The sequence below is a fragment of the Capra hircus genome, chromosome 18 (genome assembly GCF_001704415.2).
Source record: "Capra hircus breed San Clemente chromosome 18, ASM170441v1, whole genome shotgun sequence".
In the NCBI taxonomy this organism is placed as follows: domain Eukaryota; kingdom Metazoa; phylum Chordata; class Mammalia; order Artiodactyla; family Bovidae; genus Capra; species Capra hircus.
In genome coordinates this window covers 59,886,244-59,908,258 of record NC_030825.1, presented here as the reverse complement: position 1 = coordinate 59,908,258, position 22,015 = coordinate 59,886,244, and the positions used below count along the sequence as shown (strand labels likewise).

General features: G+C 41.8%; 1 pseudogene; it reads left to right on the top strand.

Annotated features, from left to right (window-relative positions):
- Positions 1-20,855, top strand: part of LOC108638079 — a 36,591-nt pseudogene extending 15,736 nt beyond the window's left edge.

The window sequence follows — 22,015 nt, the reverse complement described above, 5'->3', positions numbered from 1 at the left end:
CTCACTGAAGGCTTTTCCGCTTCTATACATTTATAAGGCTTCTCTGCCAGTAGAATTCTCTGGTGTTGAGCTAAAGCAGATTGAGTGGGTACTGAAGGCTTTTCCGCAATTTTTACATTTATAAGCCTTTTCTCTCTCCAGTATGACGATTACTTTGATGTTTAGTAAGACATGACGCTGGTCTAAACGCTCTTGCCACAATTCCTCACATGTATTATAGGCCCCTCTCCAGTATGAATTCTCTGATGGCGAGTAAGATGTGAGTGTTCCTAAAGTCTTTGCCACAAACTTACATTTATTAAGCGCTCTCCCAGTATAGATACTTCTGGTGTTCATAAGAGTGTGACAGTGACTGAAGGCTTTTCTGCATTTCTTTACATTTATCAAGGCTTCTCTCCAGTATTGAGTTCGTACCCAAAACAGGTGTTGAGTAAGAGTTCTGAGTTCTGACTAAAGCGATTTCCACAGCATTCTTTGCATTTATAAGGCTTCTCTCCAGTATATGAATTCGCTGGTAGAATTCGAGTAGAAGTTGTACTGACTGAAGCTTTCCGCATTCTATACATTTTAAAGGCTTCTCTCCATATGAATTCGCTGGTGTTGAGGCTAAGAGTTGAGCAGCGACTGAGCCTTCTTCCCCGCATCTTACATTTATATAGGTTTCTCTCCTGTATGAATTGCTTCTGGTGATCAAGTAAGACATGACTTCTTATTCAAAGGGCTTGCACGACTTCTGTACATTTCAAAGGGCCTCTCCCAGTGTGAATGCGCTGATGTTCTACTAAGGTTTGAGTAACACATAAATGCTTTTTCACCATTCTTTATTTACATTCATAAGGGTTTCTTGCCAGTGTGGATTTGCTGATCTTGACTAAGCTCTCCGAATTCTGATTAGAGGTGTTACCACACCTCGTAATTTGGAAGGTTTCCATCCTGAATGAATTTCCTGTGTCTACTTAGACTGCGATGAGTTAGTAAAGGCTTTCTCACATTTCGTACACTTGTAACTTTTCTGCGGATTCTGAAAACTCTGCTGTTGAGTGAGATTTGAAGACTGATTAGAGACAATCACCATATTCACAATTGTAAGTCTTCTCTCCAGTATGTGTACTCTCATTTAGTGGAGACTTGATGTTTTGGGAAAAGATATTCCTCCATGTACTATTTTTAGAGTCTTTGTCTGAAGATTGAAGGTCCTGATGTTTGGGCATGCTGGCACATTGCTCTGGTGCCAGCAGCTTTCACTTTTAGGGATTTACATAAACTGTGAAAGCAGAGAGATGTGCCTCCTCAGATTTTCTTTTCACTGGAAACACAGCAGAGATCCAGTGAACTCAGGTCCCAGAATTGCATTCATGGAGCTGGACCTGCTCAGACTCTAGCCTGGCCCACCCCCTAGATACATCCCCGCAAATCTACAGCTGCTAAAGCTACACCTTCCACGACTTGGAGGAGCCTGGTTGTCCATTCAGATGTCTGTAGGGCTGAGTTGACAAAGCCAGTTGCAGGTATAAAAGCATGTTTGTGCAACGTGAGAAGAGACTTCAGTTTTCCTTCCTTAAACCTGGGGATCAGCTGAGCTTTCAGCTGCTTCTATGTGTGTGGGCAACCCACAGGTGTCTGCCTGCCAGAAGCTGCCCCAGAGCACAGGAGTCTGCTGATTGTGGAGGAGGTGCATGGGGGGAGGCTGTGGCTGGAGCTCAATAGAGCCCACCTGGGGTGGTGGCCCTTCTTAGTGCTAGGAGAGGAGGGGCCAGCACAGGGGGAGAGGGGCTGCAATGGTGGGTCTTCCCTTTTGGCATCAGTCAACAAAAGGCGCTCTACTCTCTGGTGGTCAGGTTTCCTCCATAAGCATTCTAGTTATAGAGGTCCTCCCTCACCCCCGGCCCCTCAGGATGTCTCCTCACAGCTCACAGCAGTGCTCTGCCTGGCTATGCCTGCAGACCCCACATTTCAGCACCCAGACTTTGCTGCAGCAGCAGATACCCTCTCAGGCTGGTGGGCAGGGCTGGCATCAGTACCTGTGTACAGGTCTCACTCTGTCCTGCTGCCACAGACTGTTCCCTGTTCTCTCCCACAGAGAATGAGGCTCCCCTTCTGTCCCAGCTGAGCTCACACCAGCCCAGTAGATAGGAATAGCAGATAAGAAAACTTTCATTTGATATCTTTCAGCTGTGTCCCTCTCACAACACCCGTGGTTTGATGTCAAAGAATCCAAGATTAGAAAATTTAATCCAAAAAGCAAACCTAGGAATATTTGAAAGAGCTTACCTTGGAAACGAACATTTAATGAAAGACCAGGAATATATGGGGGTATGTGAAAGACGAGAAGATGTTTATATGGACAGAAAGAAACCGAGACACTTTCACACAGTGTGGACATTACTGCCAAAAGAAATGAGCAATGTGAGTCAAACTGTGGAAAACACCCATTTCAGTTATCAACATCTGCAGAGCAGTGTATCTCTTCAAGCAAAGGCTTAAATCAGTTTTTGAAACATGCACATTCTCTGAAGGGAAATGTGGAAAATCTGGAAAGTCATCCAGTCTCTACTGCAAATACTCATGCAAACCACTCTGAACACAGGCTCGATTACACATACATTCAAGCACGTCTGAAAACCAGAAATTTAAAAATGATGGGGAAAAGTCACAAAAATAATCAGTTTGAGGGATCTGTGAACAAGGGATCATTATTCTTCCATCAACAGACAGTTTCTCTCTGTTCCAAAATGTGTAATGTTGATATTAATGGAAGAGAGTTAATCCCACCATCACTGTTCAATACACATCATGATACGGTTAATACGGAACAACTTCTCACGTGTAATAACACGAGTCAGGACTTAAGTAAGAGCTCTACCCCCAATAATTACAAGAATATTTACGGTGGAGTGAGAAGCCATTCATGCAATGAAACTGGGTGTAAAACTGAACAAGACTCTCACCCTATGAAACATCAGGGACCTCAATCTTCAGACAAAGATTCTAACAATAGTACATGGAGGAATATCTTTTACCAAACATCAGGTTTTCCACTAAATGAGAGTGCACACACTGAAGAGAAGATTTACAATTGTGAATATGGTGATGTCTCTAATCAGTCTTCAAATCTCACTCAACAGCAGAGTTTTCAGAATCCGCAGAAAAGTTACAAGTGTACAAAATGTGAGAAAGCCTTTACTAACTCATCCAGTCTAAGCAGACACAGGAAAATTCATTCAGGATGGAAACCTTTCAAATATACAGAGTGTGGTAACACCTCTAATCAGAATTCAGAGCTTAGTCACCATCAGCAAATCCACACTGGCAAGAAACCTTATGAATGTAAAGAATGTGAAAAAGCATTTATGTGTTACTCAAACCTTAGTAGACATCAGCGCATTCACACTGGGAGAGCCTTATAAATGTACAGAGTGTGGCAAAGCCTTTAATCAGAAGTCATGTCTTACTGATCACCAGAGAATTCATACTGGAGAGAAGCCTTATAAATGTAAAGAATGTGGAAAAGCCTTCAGTCAGTACTCAAATCTTACTCAACACCAGAGAATTCATACTGGGGAGAGGCCTTATAAATGTAAGGATTGTGGCAAAGACTTTAGCAAGCACTCAGGTCTAACTTACCATCAGAGAATTCATACTGTAGAGAAAGCTTAGAAATGTAAAGAATGTGGAAAAGCCTTCATCAAGCACTCACGTCTTACTCACCATCAGAGAATTCATACTGGAGAAGTGGCAAAGGCTTTAATCTGAGCTCTCACCTTATTAGACAGAGAGCACGTACATGGAAGAAGTTTGTCCTAAACATACACTTCAGAAAATACAAGACCATTTATTTAAGAAAGATAAGGAATGACATAAAGAAAATGTAGAAAATATTTAATAAAAATTAAATCTAAATAAATATCAGAAATTGCACACTAGAAAAAGTGAAAGTCGCTCAGTTGTTTCCAACTCTTTGCAACCCCATGGACTGTGTCCCTGGAATTTCCAGGCCAGAATAGTGGAGTGGGAGGTGGATTTTTACCAACTGGGCTATCAGGGAAGCCCACACAATAGAAAGCATTTCATCAATCCTGTTTTTTCAAGTTCCTCTTCAGGAGAAGTATTGTAGATAGTAATCCATAGTTAAAACAGATAGAAAATTGATATGTTAGTATGGATCACAAGATGAAGGTTGGTATTTAGAAATCTACAAATATTAGCAATATATCTTTGTTTATATTGACATGATTTGTGATTGTTTGAAAACCAAAATAAATGTGATTCAACTCTCAATTACTCCATGCTGCTATGCTTCATTTCTAGTGTGTATGCAAAGTTATGTTTTGATGGTTGCTATCTCCAAAGATGAGACAAGGCCTTCAATCCTAGGAAGAAATCATTTATATTTATTCTCCATTAGAAGATTAAGGACACCAGGAATGTAACATGTACATCTAAATGGAGGCGTTAGTCATTCATGTCAAACCATCCCTGTAGGTCACCATGAGGTAAGTGTTCAGGGAGAAATTCCACATATTAAAGTAAGATGTACATTTTCAATAGTTATGTTACTTGCTATTTAAGTAAAATACAATGACGGTTCACTGAAATCTTGATGTATCTTTATAATATCAACAGAAGTCATGAATATTAGTTGACATGTTTCAAATAAAGACATCTCTGATACCCTAGAAATGTATGGAAACACCTCCCAGCAAAGTTATATAATTAGTGTATGTTTTATTTCATAAACAATTAACCTCCATTTTGTAAACATATGAATCACAGTTCTTAGATCATTGTATCAGAGGAATGAATATCATTGTTTATGCTTGTAATCTGTATTTTATTCAGTTACAACAGTGGGTTGGAAAAGGTTTTATTCTGACTGTGTGATATAACATGTTAATAAAACTGGACGGTTTCTTGTGATGAAGTTGGTGTGTAATGAATTGTCAACCTACCGATTTAAAGGTTGAAGGGAAAATACCTAACAATAAACTCTTTGTTAGCACAGAAGGATGATACCTGTCACAATTAGTTTCCATGCCTGCCTTTAAGCCTCAAATAATTGGCTATTTCCCATCATTTCTCCATTGTACTCCCCCCGCCCCCCCCCCATAACTACTGGGATATTGTGATGGTTCTAAGAAGGATCATACAGAGTATGTTGAGAGTTTACCTGAACTACTCCTTGCTGTTGCTGCCTCAGCGTCTGTCTGGGGAGCAGGCAGCCTGCAGGTCCTTGAACTCACACCAGCCAGTCCTGTGAACACCTGTGCTAGATGACCACCCACCCTGAGACCAGCAGTCGTGCTGAACCCCAGGGTCTACTGCACAGGCCCCGCCCTTCATTGACACCCTCAGAGCTCCTAGATTCCTGCTCCTCTTGGTTTGAATGGACCAATCCACACTCAGCCTGGGGAGCCCACAGCACTTCACCAGGGTCCATTAGAAAGGCCTGAACCCGAAGTACTGGAGCTTTCTCTGCCTGGTTCTAGCCTTGACCTTCCTCAGGGGCCCTCAAGGCTTCCTGTGAATTCTCTTAGGACCTAGAGTCATAACTCATCTACTTCAATTGTCCTTGTTCTTCTGTTAGCTAAAAGTTTCCAGGGGCCTCATTTAAGCAAATGTCAATTTAACAAAGTCACAAAAAGCATAATTAAAGCCATGATGGGAAAGTTCTGAACCAAGATTTATAAAATCTTGCCCTGTATAAGTCTTAGCACAAGTTTCTTGTCTAGGCTTAAAGGAACTCTTTCTCATGGCCTTGGCATACTTTGAATGCAATATATAAATATCTGAAGATATATACATCATATAATTGATATAACACACATTGAATACAATATATAAATATCTGATGGTATACACGTTAGCAGTGAGAAAACCAAGAAGGAAAATGTGAGTGTATGTGTATTTGTACACATTTAACTTAGAGAATTTAGAAAGGCTAGATCAAAACGGGTCATTTTAGACTTGCAGATGATTGACTAAATACTGCAAAACTTGTCAATTTGTCAATTAATCTGTTTTGTCTATTTTTCATGGAATTCATTTCCTTAAATGTTAGGAGGCTACATTTTTTAAGGAAGTTCCACACTGTCCTCCCCCTGTGACTGCCCCAGTTTACATTCTCTCCAGCCCATGCAGGAGGTTCCCTGATCTCCAAGCCTCGTCAGCGTTTACAATATTAATTAGTGGGCTCTTTGCTAATTGTTATTCTGACTGGCATGAGATGACGCATCTTTGTAGCTTTGTTTTGCATTTCTTATTGTTTAGCGCTGCTGAGCATCTTTCATTTGCCTCTTGCCTGTCTAAAAGAGCAAGTGGCCCCACCCCAGGCTCAGCAGTTGTGGCGCACAGGCTTTAGCTGCCCCAATGCATGTGGAGTATTCCTGGACCAGGTGATCAATCCCACGTCCCCCGAACTGTCAGATGGGATACTCCACCGCTGGGTGACCCGTCTGTTTAGCTTTTTTCCTTTAGAGATGCATGTATATTTTGTATTGGAATATAATTGCTTTAGCAATGTTGTGTTAGTTTCTGCTGTACGACATCATCAATCAGCCATAAGTATGCATGAATCTGCTCTCTCTTGAACCTCCCTCCCGTGATCTCCATTTCACACCCTCTGGTCAGCAAGAACACAAAGCTGAGCTCCCTGTGCTATCCAGCAGATTCCCACTAGCTTACCTGTTTTAACCATCAGTTCAGTTAATTTCACTTGCTCAGTCATGTCCAAGTGTTTGTGGACCCGTGGACTGCAGCACGCCAGGCCTCCCTGTCCATCACCAACTCGCAGAGTTTACTCAAACTCATGTCCACTGAGTCGGTGATGCCATCCAACCATCTCATCCTCCGGTCGTCCCCTTCTCCTCCCCACTTCAATCATTCCCAGCATCAGGGGCTTTTCAAATGAGTCAGCTTTTCACATGAGGTGGCCAAAGGACTGGAGTTTCAGCTTCAGCATCAGTCCTTCCAATGAACACCCAGGACTGATCTCCCTTAGGATGGACTGGCTGGATTTCCGTGCAGTCCAAGGGCCTCGCAAGAGTCTTCTCCAGCATTTTCAGCCATGGTAGTGTATGTGTGTCAGGAAGGCTCTTCAGTTTGTCCCCTCTTCTCCTGCCATGTCCACACATCTGTTCTCTATATCTGGACAAATATTGTAACAGATATACATGGAATCTAAAAAAATGGTGTTGATGAACTTATTTACTGAGCAGGAATATAGGCACAACGGTGGTTCTTAAGCTTTTGGATGTTGAGGTTTCAAGGCATAAAATACACGGACAATCGTGGCATGCATTTTTATGAAGTGAAAGAAGCCCATTCAAAAATGCTACAGAAAGTAGCAATTTTACAATATGACACTTTGGTGTAGGTAAATGTTCATATGTGCTCAGTGGTGTCTGAGTCTTTGTGAGCCCAGGGGCTGTAGCCTGCCAGGCTCTTCCTGTCCATAGATTTCCCAGGAAAGGATACTAGAGTGGGTTTCCATTTCTTCCTCCCAGGGGATCTTCCTGACCCAAGGATGGAACCTACATCACCTGGATGTCCTGCATCGGCAGGTAGAAAGTTCTTCCCACTCAGTCACCTGGGAATCTAGTAGGAAATATAGAAGAGATTTAAAAGGTCTGTGGTTGCCATGGGTTTCAAAGGAAGGATTATGAATATCCTAAATCTAGAAAAACTTTCAGGACCGTGAAATAATTTGTGTTAAACTGTTGTGATGGACACATGTTATTATACATTTATCCAGAGGTATGGAGTGCACATCCCTAAAAAGAGAAACATAAGGGTAAACTAAAGAGTATATTTACTGTCCTTGTAGCTTCATCAGTGGTAACAAATGCTCACTCTGGTGGGGAAAGGTAAGTAGGGAGGTTGTCCACGTGTGGGAACAAGAGTCATCTGGGTATGGGAAACGTTGTACCTTGTTCTCAGCTCTGCTGCTGAAACGAAATCTTCTACAAAGTTGGTACTGGTGCATGCACACTGAATATTTTTTTAGAACATATAATATTAAGAAAGATGGACATGCTTCTATCTTTAATTTTTCCTTAGTCATTATACGTTAAAGATGTGAGAAAATAGAGCTCTCTAATAGGCACAGACAACAAACTGTAGCAGTTGATTCATAAAACCTAGAAAAACACACACACAGGAAGTAGAACTAGGCTCTCACGTGTTAATTCTTGTTAATGTAACTTAAACGACAACACCGATCATTATTTCCTTGCTTGGTCATCAGATAGCATTTAGGGCATCATTTTCAAAGGTATTTGTCTCTGCCCACACACACTTGTTAACCTAGCGTGTCCTGCTCAGTTCAGTTCAGTTTAGCTGCTCAGTCCTGTCCTACTCTTTGTGACCCCATAGACTGCAGCTCGCCAGGCCTCCTGTTGCCTCTGGTTTATTTTCAAAGAAAGCTGTGATGGAAATACCTCCAGGTTCCTGGTCTCTGAAGTTGGAGGTGCCACAGCTGCAGAGAGGGTGGTCACAATGCAAATCATTTTGTGAAAACGTGTGTCCCCAGGCTGCAGAGAGGGGTGAAAACAGCTAAGGACATGGGAGATATTTGGGAAGAAGTCTGCAAGTAAAGCCTGGCAGGAACCCAAGACCCCCAGGTGATTCCCACCACTCACCTCTCCCCTCCCTTCCCCCAAGGGCGCAGGCACAGGCGAGGACCACCACACCCATCCTAGAAAGAGCCCCTCACCGGGGAATCAGGTTGACCTTTGCTTCTAGAAGTTCCCGCCCTAAATCCTCCCTTCCTGAGGTCTCACACATGTGCCAAATGTGAGGTTTCCCTCAGGGCTCCTGAATGCAGGTCTTCCTCTTGCATTTTTTCAAAACCCCTGGTAGGCTGGGTCAGGTAGCCCAGAAGTAGGGTCCATTGTGTCTGGTGAATTGTTCTGAGGCCTGCTCTCTGTAGTGCAAAAAGGAAGGAGAGGAACTAGCCGGGAAGATCTGCCAATAGAGTGGAGCACCAGGATGTGATTAGCATATCAGGTTAGTCTTGATTACCCACTACAGATCAGGAACAGAGAAAGTCAGCAAAGAGCTCCGAAAAGGGTGAGAGAAACAAGAAAACGTTTTTCTTCTTTTTCACTGCAGCAGTTGCAGGTTAAACGGCTGTATGGATGCTTTTAAAGGTATTTTCTCAACATGCAGATGTGAGTTTGAGAAGTCATATCCCCACAGAAGACGCAGAGCAGGAGGAAGAAGAGGAGGAAATGGCAGCTTCTCAGGTAATTGTCCTGTCCCGGGTGTGGGGCTGTGTCTGCTTTTCCTCCTGACATGCCTGGACTGAGAATCTGCAAACCTTTTAGTTCTCTGCTTTCTAAGTTTTCTGCCTGGAGTGCTTGTAATCACCTTCTCATTCCCCCCCCCCCCTTTTTTTTTTAAATTTTAAATAGTGAAAACCAGCTCTTCAGGTTTCGTCTCCCTCATGTTCCAGAGCCTTTTCTCCATTGTGTGTATCCTGGCTTTCTATAGAGCATGATGAATTCTCAACATGAAATAGTGACTTTCAATGTTGAATACATTCCCTTTGTGAGAGATCAATATGGGGAGGCACTGGTATCTGAGATTCCCACTGGGATGTGGTTTGGTGTTAGGATCTTAGGGAAGTCGGGGAAATGCCGTGATGAATTTACATGTGGATGCAGTTCAGCTCTCTGGAACAGGAGTAAGAAAGTGCCCTTGTTAATAGAATGAACTCAGCATTCCAGAATTTTTCAGAAGTTAAAGTAGCAGAAACAATCCTCTATACCGATAAGGAAAATATACTAATTAAGTGGACTATAAGCTACAGATCATGGACGTATACAGGAGGTGGAACTTGCAGAAAGCTGACATTTTTTCATGGTAGATTGAGATCATGCTTTTCCTAATATTGCCAAGAAGCCTGGCGGTGATATGCATTTTTACATGTACTCTTACCCCGTGACCTCTGATGTTCACTGGTTCAGGTGCTTCTCTGAGATTTCCACGCTATGAAATTCACTTTTTAATTTTTTGTCTTGAACAAGGGTCTTGGAAAGAAAGATGATGGATATGCCTGTCACAGTTAATGAGGAAATGCCGTATCTTCTTAGTTACCTCTGCTTTGAGAAATAAACACTGTCAGCTAAAACAGATGCACACTTTGAGAGATGGGCATTAAGTTTTATTTGGGGCAAAATGAGGACAGCAGCCCAGGAGACAGCATCTCAGAGAACTCTGAGAAACTGCTCCAAAGAGCCAGTGGGGGAAGGTCAGTATGTGACTTTAGTGAAGGGGGAGTTCAGTGCAATCAAGCACTTACTTTACAAAAGGTTTCCTGCCAGTCGTGAGGAACTGAATTCATCATTTAGTGGTTTAGTGCTTTTCTAGATATGAAGAGATGCAAGGATTGGTATCATGAAAGCAGTTCCTGAAAATATCTGACTCTCCAAAGACCTGTTCCACCAGATTCCCTGGAGCAGAGTGCCTCAATCCACCCTAAACTACGACTAGGGGACTGAAGTCAGTTGCAGCACCATAGGGTTCATTCTTCCCAGAGGCAGATGGCAAACGCCCTTGTTGTTGCTCAGTTCAGTTCAGTCAACTCAGCCGTCTCTGACTTTTTGCAACCGCTTGAATCACAGCCTGCCAGGCCTCCCTATCCATCAACAACTCCCGGAGTTCACTTAGACTCACATCCATTAGTCAGTGATGCCATCCAGGCATCTCATCCTCTGTCGTCCACTTCTCCTCCTGCCCCCAATCCCTCCCAGCATCATAGTCTTTTCCAATGAGTCAGCTCTTCACATGAGGTGGCCAAAGCACTGGAGTTTCAGCTTTAGCATCATTCCTTCCAAAGAAATCCCAGGGCTGATCTCCTTCAGAATGGACTGGTTGGATCTCCTTGAAGTCTAAGGGACTTTCAAGAGTCTACTCCAACACCGCAGTTCAAAAGCATCAACTCTTCAGCACTCAGCCTTCTTCACAGTCCAACTCTCACATCCATACATGACCACAGGAAAATCCATAGCCTTGACTAGACGAACCTCAGTCAGAAAAGTAATGTCTCTGCTTTTAAATATGCTATCTAGGTTGGTCATAACGTTTCTTCCAAGGAGTCTTTTAATTTCATGGCTGCAGTCACCATCTGCAGTGATTTTAGAGCCCCAAAGAATACAGTCTGAGACTATTTCCACTGTTTCCCCATCTATTTCTCATGAAGTGATGGGACCGGATGCCATGATCTTTGTTTTCTGAATGTTGAGCTTTAAGCCAACATTTTCGCTCTCCTCTTTCACTTTCATCAAGAGGCTTTTTAGTTCCTCTTCACTTTCTGCCATAAGGGTGGTGTCATCTGCATATCTGACGTTATTGATATTTCTCCTGGCAATCTTGACTCCAGCTTGTGTTTCGTCAGTCCAGCGTTTCTCATGATGTTCTCTGCATAGAGGTTAAATAAGCAGGGTGAGATATACAGTCTTGACGCACGCACTCCTTTTCCTATTTGGAACCAGTATGATGTTCCAAGTCCAGTTCTAAGTGTTGCTTCCTGACTTGCATACCGATTTCCTTAAGAGGCAGGTCAGGTGGTCTGGTATTCCCATCTCTTTCAGAATTTTCCACAGTTTATTTTGATCCACACAGTCAAAGGCTTTGGCATAGTCAATAAAGCAGAAATAGATGTTTTTTCTGGAAATCTCTAGCTTTTTCCATGATCCATCGGATGTTGACAATTTGATCTCTGGTTCCTTTGCCTTTTCCAAAACCAGCTTGAACATCAGGAAGTTCACGGTTCGCATATTGCTGAAGCCTAGCTTGGAGAATTTTGAGCATTACTTTACTAGCATGTGAGATGAGTGCAATTGTGCGGTAGTTTGACCATTCTTTGGCATTGCCTTTCTTTGGGATTGGAATGAAAACGGACCTTTTCCAGTCCTGTGGCCAAATTTGCTGGCATATTGAGTGCAGCACTTTCACAGCATCATCTTTCATTTGAAACAGCTCAATTGGAATTCCATCACCTCCACTAGTTTTGTTCATAGTGATGCTTTGTAAGGCCCACTTGACTTCACATTCCAGGATGTCTGGCTCTAGATGAGTGATCACACGATCTTGATTATCCAGGTCGTGAAGATCTTTTTTGTACAGTTCTTCTGTGGATTCTTGCCACCTCTTCTTAATATTTTCTGCTTCTGTAGGTCCATACCATTTCTGTCCTTTATCAAGCCCATGTTTGCATGAAATGTTCCCTTGGTATCTCTGATTTTCTTGAAGAGATCTCTAGTCTTTCCCATTCTGTTGTTTTCCTCTATTTCTTTGCAATGATCTCTGAAGAAGGCTTTCTTAATCTCTTCTTGCTATTCTTTGGAACTCTGCATTCAGATGCTTATATCTTTCCTTTTCTCCTTTGCTTTTCTCTTCCCTTCTTTCACAGCTATTTGTAAGGCTCCCGAGACAGCCATTTCGCTTTTTTGCATTCCTTTTCCATGGGGATGGTCTTGATCCTTGTCTCTTGTACAATATCATGAACCTCATTCCATAGATCATCAGGCACTCTATCAGAACTAGGCCCTTAAGTCTATTTCTCACTTCCACTGTAAAATCATAAGGGATTTGATTTAGGTCATACCTGAATGGTCTAGTCATTTTCCCTGCTTTCTTCAATTTCAGTCTGAATTTGGTAATAAGGAGTTCATGATCTGAGCCACAGTCAGCTCCTGGTCTCATTTTTATTGACTGTATAGAGCTTCTCCATCTTTGGCTGCATAGAATATAATCAATCTGATTTTGGTGTTGACCATCTGGTGATGTCCATGTGTAGAGTCTTCTCTTGTGTTGTTGGAAGAGGGTGTTTGCTATGACCAGTGCATTTTCTTGGCAAAACTCTATTAGTCTTTGCCCTGCTTCATTCCGCATTGCAAGGCCAAATTTGCCTGTTACTGCAGGTGTTTCTTGACTTCCTACTTTTGCATTCCAGTCCCCTATAATGAAGAGGACATCTTTTTTGGGTGTTAGTTCTAAAAGGTCTTGTTCAGTCGCTGGCAATGCTTTTGGAAAGTGTCGATTTGTAGTTGACAACACTCCTGTGTGTTTACTAGAGATGCTGGGATTTGGGAGTGGGGATTTTCACCACTCAAGCCCAGGTCTGATCATTTCCAGTACACTCCACTCTCATATCACAGATAGATAGAGTCTCATCACATTTCGGTATTTTCCAAAATGTTTACAAGAATCATATTACTGCTTATCTATGTTCAGCTGTGCTAATTTTTAAAATATAGTTCCATGCAAATGGTAGTTTTTTGAGGTAATTAAAAAATTCAGAACCAAAGCTGTCTATTTTTTTAATCACTGTGTATGTCTGCAGCCTAGTCTATTTTTAAAAATTAAAATAATATTGTCACATGAGTGTATGTACCTCGGTACTTTGTCTCGTCACAACAAAGATTTGGAGTGACAGACATTTAAGCCCTTGGCGCATCACAGCTCTTGGGTCTTGGACAAACCATGTTTTCGCTTAGGCAAATCAGTGTTACAGCTCTATTTTATTTAGAAGATAGCAGGAGAATCCATCCTGGAAGCATGAGGGCATGCCAACCCAAGGACTTGTAGAGAAGAGATTGGAGGAGTGCGGGAGGGAGGGAGAAAGAGAGGAAGGGCGCACAAACGCGGGAGAGAAAGAGAGAGAGAAAGCACTTTGGCTCCTGCCTTTATATGTTTTTCCCTCGACCTGGGCCTGCCCTATGCAAATTGGGTTTAGCCCGGAGTGCTGTTTTTTCAGGAGAAGGCAGTGGCATCCCACTCCTGGTCCTTGGACCCTCCTTGACCTTCCTTGACTTTTAGCCACCACCATTTTGGACTCCTTTTCCCTATTCTACCTACCTAACAATATCATCCTCAAATATTTATGTACATTTTCAGTCAGTTAAAAATTATCCTGATTTTATTGACATGACCATTTTTCTCTTAATAAGTATACACTCCCATTTTAGTGTATGTCTGTATGCATGAACATGTTAACATCATTTGATTGATTTTTTGTTTTTTCTTTTTTGAAGATTCCGTGAAGCAGGGAATAGCTACCCTCTCCAGTATTCGTGCCTTGAGATCCCATGGGCAGAGAAGCGTGGCAAGCTACAGTCCCTGGGGTTGGTAAGAGTAGGACAGGACTGAGTGACTAACACTTTTCTTGCTTTTAGCATTATTTACAAATACAGAAATTTCTATAAACTTTCATGAGAGTTAGCTCTGTGTATTTGTCTGCGTTTGATTAAAGTCTAGAGTCACAAACTGAAGTAAAAGTTGCTGCTGCTGCTAGGTTGCTCCAGTCGTGTCCGACTCTGTGCGACCCCATAGACGGCAACCCACCAGGCTCCCCCGTCCCTTAAGTTGTCATTTAAAGAATGTTCATTAAAATATTTGCCAAAAGATGATACAGCAACATTATTGATTTTAAATTATTCCTGTTATACATTCAAGTCTCTGAAAACTGTCAGAAAGTAGTATATACCAGACTGTTAAAATGATTCTTGCTGCCGGAGATTACTATCCTATCAGACCTGTAAAATCTGTAAAGCGCTTAAACTTCAAAGTTAAATGTGAATTCTTTCCTTACTATTCTACCTCGTTGCTGTTCACACATTGTCACTCATGGAGCAGAATTTTCCACGTTACTCTGCCGCGGCCAGCACAAACAAGAGTCGCACCTGCACAGGGAGAGAACGGAGTGTCCCCGCTAAGAAAAATAAGAGATAGAGACAAAAGATGGGGTTGAGAGGATCAGACCAAAATGGCTGATGCCTTCCTTTATTGTGCTGCAGTATATATAGGATAAAGTACGTGACTTCTGACATTCACAGGATTGTATATTAATCTCCAGATACAATCACAAGACCCTTACCATTGTGTGCAGATCACAAATAGATAATCTATCTTCTATCAATAAGCTAATCTATCTTCTATGAAATGTTGCAAGACCGAGACGTCCCGGAGCCTTAAGGGTAGTAAACTCTTCAGGGGGGCGGGACAGGGAGCTTAGGGACGTGCCTAAGGCTCTGCATAACGCCGAGCAGCTCCCAAGACTTAACCCTTCACGGGCAGTCCCCCGCAGCTCCCCTCTCTTTATTTTTTTTTAAAAGCTCCATAAGATGTCGGTGTTGCAACATGTTTTTATGTATCAGAACTCTCATATGTAAAAATTCTTTAACAATGCTACGAATAAGGCAAGGAGCTAAACAAATCAATATAAGCACAACAGTCAGAACCGCGCCCACAGCAATTATGCTACGCCACAGTGAATGAAGGCTAGGGAAGTTAGAAAATAAATTTTGTAAAAAATTATCAACAGTATCAGCTATGTTCAAAGTAGCTTTTGGAGAATTTTCAATATTAAGAATTTCATTATGCAACTGCAATAGATCTAGAGACACATTAGTATTAAACCATATTCCTTGTAGATGTTTTTTCACCTTATCCCACGGAAAATCAGATGCATTATAAGCCTTTTTTGTAACACAAATCCACTTATAATTAGCATGACATTGGATTTTCATGCGGAAACTAATGCTCTGAACTTGTTCTCCTAGAATTCTAACCACATCATATAAAGCTGATAGTCTATCTTCTATTTTTCTATCTATATCTTCTTGTGTTCCCATTACTTTAGTAACATTATATGACAAGGAATCTACAGTATGAGCAGCTTGAATGGATTGTGCTAAAGATACAGAAGCGGTGACAGCATTTGCTATAAGGGTGATTAAAGATACTATACCCAGAACAATCAGGCTCACACTTCTTTCAGTGCGGCTAAGAGCCGTGTTAATGCGTTGCAGCAATTCTAAAGCAGTCTCGTCATACCAAGCTTCAGTTATTTCAACAGGTAACATTACAAAAGCAGGTTGTTTTACTATTATAACTTGTTCTCCTTTAGCAACACCTCTTATGCAATTGGTAAGTATGCAATTAGAACAATTTAAATGATAAATATTCAATGACAGTGTTATTTTTACATGGCCTTGTATCAGCATGAATGGATAAGGGACACAAGCTCTGGGATATAAAAACCCTGTAACTCCTACATTACCATATTTACTCCCACTAATATTGGATTGTAAATATAGACTATTGCCATGACCAAAAGCAGCCAAGAGTTTCCACAGTTCTGTTTGATATACTTGAGCAGTGTTTACAGAGAAAATGGGTGGATGCTGTCCTCGATTTTCAGGGAAATCAGGTGTTCCCCAGGTGCCCAATCCCATAAAAGGGTGGCATCGGCGTTGTTGATGTTGTACACTGACGCAACCCAGGCTCGACATAAAGTCCAAGGAGTGTCTATTCCTATGCCGATGCTTAGATGTTTGTCGCAAAACGGAATGTCGAGAGGTCCGGTTCCGTCACGGTACGATCTTTTTCCGGTTTTTTCATCAATGCCAGAAATAGTCACTCGAGGATAAGATATATCAGCTGACACCTGTATACAGTGGGGATGTTGTAATTGATAAGAAAAGCACATAGGATATTGTGTAGTAAGACCATAAAAAGAGATATTAGCTTGCTGGGGAGAAATATGAATATCTGATTTTCCTCCCAAAAGACTTGTATCATTGACATAGACAGGTACTACTTCTTTATCCCATCCTAATGATTGAATCGTAGGTGGATCGGGAATGTATGCCCAAAAAGCCGCAGCCGCCCCGTTTTGTATCTGCTGTAACAACAATAATAACATGATCGGTATATTGGTAGGCGTCACCAGAGGTTGTACATGAGCCTCATTCTGAGCATATCGCATCAACGCCTCAATCTGCCTTTGGGTAGGCAGCTCACTCGTGGGCTCGCTCAGTGTCATGTGGTGCATTTGATGTGTCAGGGAGTTCCTCCGCCGCGCGTACCAGCCTCTCCGGGATCCAGCGCGGCGCTTCGGCATCCTGTGGAAAAACACAAACATGCCCGCGTCCCCATATTAATACAGGGTCTGGCCCATACCACAGATTGGTAAGTGGATCTTTCCATCATACGAGTGGTTTTTTGCATGAGGACTGTTCTCCCCAAAAACGTTGGGCTGCTGAATTGCCTTCTGCGTCTAGAGTTAAAAAATTTAAAACATAAAGAGCATGATTCAAGGCATTATGCGGTGAGGGGCTATACAAGTCATTCCCCTTTTTTTGTTTTAATAGTTGATGTTTGAGATGCTGATGGGCTCGTTCCACAATACCTTGTCCCTGTGGGTTATAGGGAATTCCTGTTTTATGATGGATTTGGAAGGAAAGACAAAAACGTTGAAAAGAGCGGCTAGTATAACCGGGTCCATTGTCTGTTTTAAGGGTGTGTGGAATTCCTGAAATAGAGAAGCAAAAGAGCAAATGTTGAATACAATGACGAGTTGATTCTCCAGTATGAAGGGAGGCCATGAGAAAATGAGAAAAGGTGTCGATGGAGACATGAACATATTTAAGACGTCCAAATTGAGGGATGTGAGTGACATCTGTTTGCCAGAGATGATTAGGGCGTAAACCTCGAGGGTTAATACCATATTGAGGGAGAACAAAGAATTGAGGACAGGTAGAGCAAGATTTTACGATTTGTTGTGCAGCTTCGCGGGAAATCTTAAATTGTAACCGTAAAGAATGACTATTTTGATGATGTAAGTTATGAGATTTTGGGGCTGCATCGATAGCTGATTGAAAAAACACTTGTTTAGTAAGAACGTCCGCAGTGTGATTGCCTTGTACTAAGGCACCAGGAAGGGTGGAATGCGCACGAATATGCCCAAAGAAACACGGGTATTGACGACGGTGGAGGGCCTGTTGAATTAATTTAAATAAGTTAAGAACTTCAGGAGAGGTTGTGCCGATAATTGGAACAGTTTCAATCATCTGTAGGGCACCGACCACATAGGAGCTGTCTGTAAATAAATTGAAGGAAGTGGATACAGTTAGCAATGCTTGATGGACTGCAAATAATTCCACAACCTGGGCAGAAGAGAAACTGGTATGTGCATAATAAGTTTGATGGTTAATAATTAAAGCTGCAGTACCATTAGAAGATCCATCTGTAAATATAAGTGTCGCTTCAGGAATGGGTTGTCGGCGAACTATTTTTGGAAAAATAAAGGCATGAAAGCTAGCAAATTGTAACAATTTATCAGAAGGATAATGATGAGTAATCCGTCCTGGGTAGTTTGCAAAAGCTATAGACCAATTATCTGAAAATTGAAAAAAGCCAATCTTGTTGTTCTAAAGCATAAGGAATACAAATGAAAGGGGGTTCTATACCAAAATATTGGAATGCCGCTGCCATAGCAATACCTTGCATGTAGGAGGGTCCAATATCAGCACAAATGCGAATAAAATCAGACAGATCTCCCTTTTTTCTATAAGGTCGTAAAGCAGCTTGACAGGCAGAATTAGCATTTTCAAAAGCCAATTGTTTTGCAAATACCATCCCAGCCTTTTCATCTGACATTATCTTACCTATAGCGTCTAAGAGCCATGCAACGAAGTCCTGATAAGGCTCATCAGGTCCCTGTCGGACTTTTGAGAGATCTTCTGTCTTAATACTAGAGTTAGGAAGTTTTTTCCATGCCTGTCGAGCCGCATTTGATATTTGTGGATATGCACCAGGTAAAAAGTTAAGTTGAGTATTAGTAGCCTGGAAAGCACCTTCACCAGCCAACATTTCGTAGGAAGTTTGTATACCTTGTTGCTGATTGACATCGGCTATACGAGCACACTGTTCAGCATATTCAGATTTCCATAGTAGATAATCTCCCCCCGAAAGACAGGCCCTAGCTATTTGTTTCCAGTCATTTGGGGGTAGATTTGAGTACCCAAACTTTCTATCATAGCAATAGTGAATGGAGCGGTAGGACCGTATTGTGAGCAAGCAATCTTTAACTCTTTTAATTGTTTAAAAGGCAGCGCTTCATAAAAACGCTGGTTGTTATTTTCAAAGACAGGAAAAGCAAAAGAAAAGTCAGAGACAACCTCACCAAGTCGTTGTGCTTGTTTCAATGCCTTTTGCAGCGGAGACACAATCTCAGATGGAGGAGGAGGAGGAGGAGGAGCCCCCGGAGGGGGATCGAGACCTGCTATAATGGAAGGAGCATAGGCAGGGGGCAGAGGTGGAGCAGAAGGTTTAGAGTTGCTAATGGGAAGCTTAATTCCTGAATTCTGTAAAGCAACAGTGAGGTTTTTTAAACATTCAATCAAATCATCTTTAGATGTTGATGCCCCCTTTTCTTGTGCTAAAAAACCCCAATCTTCTTGATGGTATTTAGCAGCTTCTTCGTCTAATTCCGCCTCATCTGTGGATGAAAGTGAATCATCATTATCTGAAGGACGCGATAATTTAGAAAACGGAGGGTCGCCTTCGACTCCCTTGGGAACAGCATACCTGGGTTCCGGATCAGGAACATGTAGAGGATTTTCTTCCTGTTTCAATAAATTTCTAAACGTTTTAATTCATCATTATCAAAGTCCAGACAATCACGAATTAGTGTCCAAAAGGATAAAGTTTTCAACAGGCACCTTTTCAGGGCCATGTAGAGTATAATGAGCCCGAATTTGTTCCCCTACCTTTTTCCATGTTTCTAAATTTACTGTACCTTCTCTGGGGAACCAAGGGCAAACTTCCTCAATAAATGAAAGAAAATTGATTAATTTAGGTTTGGAAACAGTAATTCCCCGATGTTTCAACATTACAGATAACATATGTACAAACAATTGACGACTATGCGTCTGTCCCATATTTATACTCTCAACTATATACCTTTACTACTCCTCCTCAATTTAAATTCACTTGTATACGTATACTCACTCTTTTTAGCTAATAAGAGTAGTGGCGAGGAAAACTGTCGAACTCGAGCCCCACGTTGGGCGCCACCTGCCGCGGCCAGCACAAACAAGAGTCGCACCTGCACAGGGAGAGAAACGGAGTGTCCCCCGCTAAGAAAAATAAGAGATAGAGACAAAAGATGGGTTGAGAGGATCAGACCAAAATGGGCTGATGCCTTCCTTTATTGTGCTGCAGTATATATAGGATAAAGTACGTGACTTCTGACATTCACAGGATTGTATATTAATCTCCAGATACAATCACAAGACCCTTACCATTGTGTGCAGATCACAAATAGATAATCTATCTTCTATCAATAAGCTAATCTATCTTCTATGAAATGTTGCAAGACCGAGACGTCCCGGAGCCTTAAGGGTAGTAAACTCTTCAGGGGGGCGGGACAGGGAGCTTAGGACGTGCCTAAGGCTCTGCATAACGCCGAGCAGCTCCCAAGACTTAACCCTTCACGGGCAGTCCCCCGCATTACTCGTTCAAATAAGCTTGTGAAAAATGGGGCAACACTGAGCCCACTCCAGAACATTTGGATCAGGGGACAAAGTAGCTCTTTTAAAAATCCATTTACACATACTGTTTTGTGAATATGGTGATGTCTCTAATCAGTCTTCAAATCTCACTCAACAGCAGAGTTTTCAGAATCCGCAGAAAAGTTACAAGTGTACGAAATGTGAGAAAGCCTTTACTAACTCATCCAGTCTAAGTAGACACAGGAAAATTCATTCAGGATGGAAACCTTCAAATATACAGAGTGTGGTAACACCTCTAATCAGAATTCAGAGCTTAGTCAAGATCAGCAAATCCACACTGGCAAGAAACCAAGAATGTGAAAAAGCATTTATGTGTTACTCAAACCTTAGTAGACATCAGCGCATTCACACTGGGGAGAGGCCTTATAAATGTACAGAGTGTGGCAAAGCCTTTAATAAGAAGTCATGTCTTACTGATCACCAGAGAATTCATACAGGAGAGAAACTTATAAATGTAAAGAATGCGGAAAACAGAGCGAATTCATACTCTTATAAATGTATAGAATGCGGAAAAGCCTTCAGTCAGAACACCAGCGAATTCATACTGGAGAGAAGCCTTATAAATGCAATCCTTTAGTCAGTGATACTCTTATAAATGTAATAGCCTTCAGGCACACTTACTGACTTTGGCCTTAGTAGTATTTGACTAGAATCTCAAGTCATGTCTTTTCTTCCATATGTATTTTTTAGTTATACACCAAGTGCCTGTTAGATAAAGTATTTACTGGGGATATAATTTTGTAGGCTAGGTAACATTCAACCACTGCCTTCTCTAGAGCATGTTAATAATGTAATAATGTAAAGAGCAAGGTAACAGTCATGAATGACTAGAAAAGAATATTTTGGGAGCCTCATGGAATAGTCCATGGAATTTTCCAGGCATAATAGTGGAGTGGGAGCTGTTTTTTCCAACCTAACCCGCATAGAAACCAATAGTCAGGGAAGGTAGATAGATAGTTATCAGTATGGTCCATGGTAGATCTTCTAATCAAGACTCCACTATTCTTCACCTGCATCTCAGAAAGGAATCCTTCATTTGTATTTATTCTCTAAGGACCCAATGACATGCCAAGTGCACCTTGAGAGAGAGTAACCTTTCCCAGAAAGAAGTCAGTTTCTCAAATCATCATTCTGGATAGAAACCTTTCAAATGTACAGGCAACACCTCTCTCTGGTTGAAACTTCCAAAATCAGCATAAATACTCCCTTAGAATAATTTGGAAGATTTTTAGTGTACTGCTTATAGAGAATTTCAGAGATTATGGGATAGAAATGTTGAAATGGACAGGAGAAGTCTTGGATCAATAAAGTTGGTGTGTAAGCTGCACCGCGGAAATACCTTGACACTCAGAACTGAAAAAGCCTTCAGTGTCAGAAGCCTCAAAATACAATGGTTATTTCATCATTGAATTTACTCACACCCACATACCCCGGCCCAGGGATGATGAATGAGGAAAAAAAGAATGTGTGACAAAGATGCTGTGTATGTATTCATCTGGGGAAGGCCTTCAAAACTTTGTCAACTCATCATAGGAACACCTCAGAGATGTCCCAGAGGAGGCAGATGCGGAACCCCACATCACAGGTTCCGTGTGCAATGTTTAACACTGGTATCCAAGGGTCTGCCCCCCCCGCGCAGCCTTGTCCTAAAGAAA